The following is a 6,924-nucleotide window of genomic DNA, read 5'->3' as shown; positions in this document are numbered from 1 at the left end:
AGTTTCTTTGCCAGAGCCAGAGATTGAAAGCAGTGCTGCCTGGTAGATAATGATTCAGAGGCACTGTGCACCAAGGCCTCCAAGTCAGATCTGTGTGCCAGTGCTAGAGCCAAGGATGCCTCCCTAAGGAGGGCACAAAGCCAAATATCCCACTCCTTTTTCCTCCTTCATTTAAAAAAATTGCAAATCTTGGACTTGGCACCGATATGAGCTTTCCTCAGACAGTAAAGGCTGCTCCTTTGTGTGTCACTGACCTGCATGGCCCAACTGCAGGTGTCAGAGGATTTGAAGCCTGAAGACCTGGGCATGCCCCAATCTGGGAAAAATTGCAAAGGGGACCAGAAAACAACCTACTAAGAACTACTACAATAGGGAACTAGGTACATGAACAAGAAACAGAAAGGAGAGAGGTTACAGTAGTTAGCTGGAGTGAAGCAGTTCCGTGCACCATCACTGGCAGCCCGAAGGAAGTGAGGATAGCAGGGAGAACACAACGCCCCTTATACAGCACCACAGAGGTGCCAATCCAGGGGTCTCCAAAGGTGCTCCCTTGCAGTACTGTCAGGGGAAAACTTCCAGCCTGGTTCACATGGTGAGCATACACACACACCTATGCTGGAATGGGCATGAACAATCACTGGAGGAATAGTTTATCTACATTAAAAACCTGCCAGAACATATGCCATAAACACCCAAATCACTCACAGAAACTAAGGCAAAACTGCTTTCTCTCTGCACCAGCCTCAAGCCCCTTTTTCTTTCCTTCTCTAAGTCTGACCTCTGGGCCTTTGTGACAGTGCCTGCATGCACAGGTGCGATGCCCTCAGGCATAAGAGACCAAAAGGAAAGGCCGTGTTAAGAACCCTTTATCAGCTGGAGGAGAGGGAGATGCAGCAGTCAGTCCTAAAATGGACACACTTCATCTCCTGCTCTTGCTGTCTGTCAGATTTAAAGGATGAGTTTCCAGAAAGGCCATGCTGAGAGAATTTCTACCAAGAGACAATCCTGCAGTGGAAGGGGTCAGAGAATACACAGTCACGAAAGCAGGTGCTGTCTTTGCTTTGTTTACCACTTTTTGGGAAACCATCACACTTTCTTCTGTCTAATTCCTCTGAGACGTGCTCTCTTCCCAAGCCACCCAGAGGCAGACAGTTAATTCACCAAGACACAAAGGCCAGGTGAGTAACCTGAAAGTCAATTACAAGTATGCAATTTTAATTAGGGCAATTGCATAGCAATAATCAACATATCGGAAATTGACTTGTGACCATTTTCACTGAGGGAGGTTGACGGGAGTGTTTCTTCCATTAGTCTTCCTTACTCCTCACAATAGTGTGGAGTACAGGGGTCAACTGCCAACCCCAAACAGATTATTTTCATGCATCTTTACCAGATGCACAAAATCAAACACCTGACCAGGTCACTCTTCACGGAAGTGTAGACAAGCCCTAAGTGTGACTTACCAGAGCTGCTGAGGTGTGTGTGTATGCGCACTTAGTACTCATTGGAGCTTGCTCCTATGAAACCTTTGACCTTCTAGGCAACATCCCTCATTTGCCTCTCTCACCTGTGGTACTGCAGAAAATTAGGGCCTGATATTTGCAGAGCTTTACCTATGGCTGTGGACCAGCCGACTTTTGCAGGCCTTTCAAAGAGTAGCTACACTAAATACACACTAGTAAATACATTGTATTACTCTAATTATAAACCTGTTGGAATAGGGGTTAAACTTGCAGATGCAAAGTGTATTTATTGAATGAAAATTCCCAAGTAACCATTTGTTGCTGCTTGAAGGGTCTCTGGCCACCTGACCAGTGGCTGAGGAAAGCACCTTAGAAAAACCAGTTATGCATGGTTGCAACCATTTTTTATTCTTCAAGTGCTTGCTCATATCTATTCAAATTAAGTGATTCACAAGTCAAACCCAGGAGGAGGGGTCAGAGTCATTGCATGGCTGACTCAAAGACAGTGGCCCTGAAGCTGCATCCTGTCCAGACTGCTGCACAATGAGATGTTAAAGAGTGGTCAGAGGACCATGTTGCAGCTCAACAGATTTCCTGGAAAGGCACATGAGCCAGAAAGGCAGTTGAAGAGGCCTAAGCTCACATAAAGTGCACCATAACAGGTGGTGTGGTAACCTTAGCAAGGTTGTGACATGTTTATACATAGATGATCTAAGAAGAGGTGCACTGTGGTGGTAGTAGTAGTAGTAGTAGCAGCATCCTTCTGTCTACGTAGACTATGGATCGCGCCCTTCGTAGTTCCATTGGGATCATCATTTGCAGTGTCGACTGTGACTGTGAAGGCCCACACGAGAGTGACAGTCCTTGCTGCATCTGTTGCATGTGTAATGGGTGTCTGGCAGGTCCTTACTGTGCTTTCTGTGGGCTCGCTTCTCCTCTGCTAGCTGTCTGATCCTCATCTCACCCTTCTGAAGGCCCTTGTGTAGTTCCTGCCTCCATCTGCTGTGATCGTCTGCCAGCTCCTCCCAACCATCCGGCTCGATGTCTACCTCCCTGAGGTCCCTCTTGCAAACATCTTTGTAGTGCAACTGGGGGCATCTGGGAGGTCTTTTGCCAGAGGCTAGCTCGCCATACAGGCTGTCTTTTGAGATCCTTCCATCATTCATCCTGTGGACGTGGCCAAGCCAGCGGAGCTGTCGCTGCCTGAGGAGCGTGTGCGTGGTTGGGACTCCAGCTTGCTCAAGGACGGCAGTGTTGGACACTCTGTCCTTCCATGATATTCCAAGGATGCGCCTGAGGCAGCACAAGTGGAAGACGTTCAGCCTCTTTTCCTGGCGGGTGTACAGGGTCCAAGACTCAGTGCTGTAAAGAAGGGTGCTGAGGATGCAGGCTCTGTTGACTTGCCTTTTGGTGTGGGTGTACAACTTGATGTTATTCCACACTCTCTCGCTGAGTCTGGACAGAGTTGTGGCTGCTTTTCCGATCCTCCTATTTAGCTCAGACTCCAATGACAAGGTGTCAGTGATGGTGGACCCAAGGTAAACGAACTCATGGATGACCTTTAACGAATAATTGTCAATGCCGATTGATGGAGGGTCAGCAACGTCCTGAGCAAGTACATTTGTCTTCTTTAGGCTGATGGAAAGCCCAAAGTCCTTGCACGCTTTGGAGAACCGATCCAGCAGTTTCTGAAGCTGGTCTTCTGTGTGCGACACGACAGCATCATCATCTGCAAACAGCATATCTCTGATGAGGACTTCCCGCACCTTGGATTTAGCTTTCAGCCTTGCAAGATTAAACAGTTTCCCATCAGATCTTGTGTGCAAAAAGATGCCCTCTGTTGAAGATCCAAACGTGTGCTTCAGGAGGAGCGTGAAGAAGATCCCGAACAATGTCAGAGCAAGCACACATCCTTGTTTGACGCCGCTCCTGATGCTGAAAACATCCGATAATGTGCCGTCATATTGGATGGTTCCTCTCATGTCTTTGTGGAAAGACTGGATCATCTTGAGTAACCGTGGTGGACAGCCTACCTTGTGGAGCAGTTTGAACAGTCCACCCCTGCTGACTAAGTCGAAGGCCTTGGTCAGGTCGATGAAGACAATATAGAGTGGCTTCTTCTGCTCCCTGCATTTCTCCTGCAGCTGCCTCAGAGAGAAGACCATGTCAATGGTAGATCTCTCTGCACGGAATCCGCACTGTGATTCAGGATACACCATCTCAGCAATTTCCTGGAGTCTGCCGAGGACGATGCGAGCGAACAGTTTACCAGTGATGCTTAGGAGGGAGATTCCACGGTAATTGTTGCAGTCGCTTCTGTCTCCTTTGTTCTTATACAAGGTTACAATGTTAGCATTGCGCATATCCTGTGGAACCTCTCCCTCTCTCCAGCACAGGCACAGTTGCTCGTGTAGGGGTTCCAGGAGAGTGTCTGTGGCACACTTGATTACCTCTGGTGGTATACCATCCTGGCCTGGGGCCTCTCCTACTGCAATGCTGTCGATGGCTTTCTTCAGTTCATCCACAGTTGGTTCCTGGTCCAGTTCATCCATTACTGGTAGGAGCTCGATGGCATCGAGGGCTGTATCAGCCACAATGTTCTCGCGTGAGTACAGCTCAGAGTAGTGCTCAACCCAGTGCTCCATCTGTTTGGCTTTGTCAGCAATGACTTCACCAGATTCGGATTTCAGAGGTGCCATCTCGTTCTGGGTGGGTCCTAATGCCTTCTTGATGCCCTCGTACATTCCCCTGAGATAACCAAAGTCAGCACTGGTCTGGATGCTGCTGCATAGCTCAAGCCAGTAGTTGTTGGCACAGCGCCTGGCTGTCTGCTGTACTGTTTTTCTGGCTGCTCTGAGAGCTTGCAGGCTACTCTGGCTCAGCGAGCATTTGTACTCCAGGAGTGCAGCAGCATGCTTCTTTTTGATGGCTGCAATCATCTCATCGGAGTTATCTTCAAACCAGTCATTTGTGTTTCTGGCTCTTCTTCCAAACACCGACAAGGCCGTGTTGTAAATTGTATCCCTCAGATGCTGCCCCCAGGGCTGCTATGCAGATTCTCCTCGAGGGTCTCTCTGAACTTTTCGGCTCTGAGTTTGCCATCTTTCTGGCATCAATGCAGGGCCTTCCAGTTGGTTTAGAGTGGTACAGCTTCTCGGGAATCACCTTGAGTTTGGAGCAACTAGCGAGTGATCTGTATTGCAGTCGGCACTATGATAGCTGAGTGTCAGAAGGACGTTTTTGAGGTTATCATCTCTAGTGATGACCATGTCTAGTTGATGCCAGTGTTTCGAGTGTGGGTGTCTTCATGACACTCTGTGCTGTAGCTTGGTTTGGAAAAATGTGTTTGTGATGCAGATTGTGGTACGTGCAAAGTTCGAGAAGACGCTGTCCGTTTTCATTCATTTTTCCCACACCGAAGTGGCCTAAGCAGGAAGGCCATGAGTCACGATCAGCTCCAATTCTCGCATTGGAGTCACCCAAAATGTACAGTTGTTTGCAAGCAGGTATTTGCGCTATGGCAGCACTAAGCATATCACAGAACTTGTCTTTTACTTCCGGTGCGGTGTACAGGGTTGGAACATAAGCGCTGATCAGGTGGACAGGACCGGCGCAAGTTTGAAGTATGACCTGAAGGAGTCTTTCTGATCTGCCCATGACTAATTCCACCATTTGTAGAAGGGTGTTTCTGATGGCGAAGCCAACACCATGCTCCCTGGGTTCTTCTTGGGCTTTACCCTGCCAGAAAAAGGTGTAGTCCTTTTCCTTTAGAGATCCCGAATCTGTGAGTTGCATCTTTTGCAGAGCAGCAATGTCAACTTGGAGCCTCTTCAGGACATTAGCGACACCCGAAAGACCGCTGTCATCAATGAGGAACTGAAGATCTTCAATCAAACCAGTCAGCATGGTCCGCACATTCCAGCAAGCAAGCTGAAAACTTTGATGGCTCGTGCACTGTGACAAAACTGGAAACCCCTTCATTCAATCGGCAACAGCCACAAAGAGCTAGGAGGTCTTGCAGAAGTGCTTGGTCCATTTGATGTAGAAGGCTAGCACCCACCTCACATTGAGAGTGCAGCTGCTGCTCCTGCGGAGAGCTGTGTGGTTTAGGATAGCAAATAAGAAGGAAAATGTCCTGGCTAATAGGGAAGCTAGAGACCACTTTTGGAAGGAAAGCTGAGTGAGGGCCAAGTTGGACATTGTCCTTATGGAATACTATATATGGGGGTTCTGACATGAGGACCCAGAGCCCAGACATCCCTCTGGCAGAGGTGATAGCCATCAGGAAGGCCACTTTCCAGGAGCGGTAAAGAAGGGAACACATGGCCAAAGGTTTGAAATGGGGTGGAGGGAGGGGTTGCTAAGCACACAGAGCACCAGGTTAAGGTACCAGGCTGGAACCAGCCAGTGGGTAGTGGTGGCCAACACCCTGGAGGAAGTGCCATGGGGTGTGTGAAAACAGAGTGCTTGTCCTCCCCCATATGGAAGACCAAGATGGCTGCCAGGTGAACCTCGATGGAAGAAGCAGTGAGACCTTGCCTACCCAGGGACATGGGCGCTCCTCAGTTGTCTGCATCCCAGGGCAGTTATGGATGACTTGGGCCTACCAGAAGGTGCAGGACACCATGCCTCCTTCTCCTCCTCAGCCTCAGGCAACCCCTCTGGCTTCCAAGGCTAGGATTAGCCATCCTCCTCTGGACTCTTACCCTTCCGCTCCTCCAGAGGAAACTTCCCATACCCCACCACCCGATCAGCCAGAGGTTTCAGTGAAGAGAGTGCCCCTGTTGGCCTCCTCCAGATCTTCTGTGGATGAGGCAGTGGCGGGTTCCTCAGTTTTGTGTCTTTCATCCACTGACTTCTTGGCACTCCAGGACCACCTCCATCACTCACCTGTGACTACCTCTGTCCTGCAAGTGCTGGATTACCTTGGCATGGAGATTGAAGTGCTGACTCCATAAGGAGCTGACAGAGCCGAAAGTCACACTTCTATGAGTCCAGGGCTTGAACCCCCTGCAGTCTGATGAGCTTCCCCCAGGCAACAAAGACAGGAGTGATGGGGCGGGGGGGCGTGGATCACTCTCTTGCATGGACTTCAAGCAGGAACCACTCCAGGGGGGCTCCACAGCTCACCCAACAGGCTGCAGTGAGGGTAAAAATTTCCAGTGGTCATGCACATGGCGTGCACACTCCCAACTTGAACAGATATGAGCAAGCACTCGAAGAAGAAAACTTTGTCCTTGGAGAAATCAAATTGCTGTAATTGTAAAAGCTCATGTAACAAACTAAAAATTGACTCAGTTATGTTGGCAATCCTGCTCCAGAATGTTTGTGTTTCACCCCCTGGGGATCTGTATGGATACAGGAGTCCTCCCATATGCAGGATGAAAGCACAGAGAAAACCACTGTTGAAAAATTAAGAGGAAGGGTGCAAGGGGAGCTTCCAATTTCAAAGAAAAAAAGC

The sequence above is a fragment of the Carettochelys insculpta genome, chromosome 2 (genome assembly GCF_033958435.1).
Source record: "Carettochelys insculpta isolate YL-2023 chromosome 2, ASM3395843v1, whole genome shotgun sequence".
In the NCBI taxonomy this organism is placed as follows: domain Eukaryota; kingdom Metazoa; phylum Chordata; order Testudines; family Carettochelyidae; genus Carettochelys; species Carettochelys insculpta.
The sequence above is the reverse complement of the archived record's forward strand: the minus strand, read 5'-3'. Positions refer to the sequence as shown.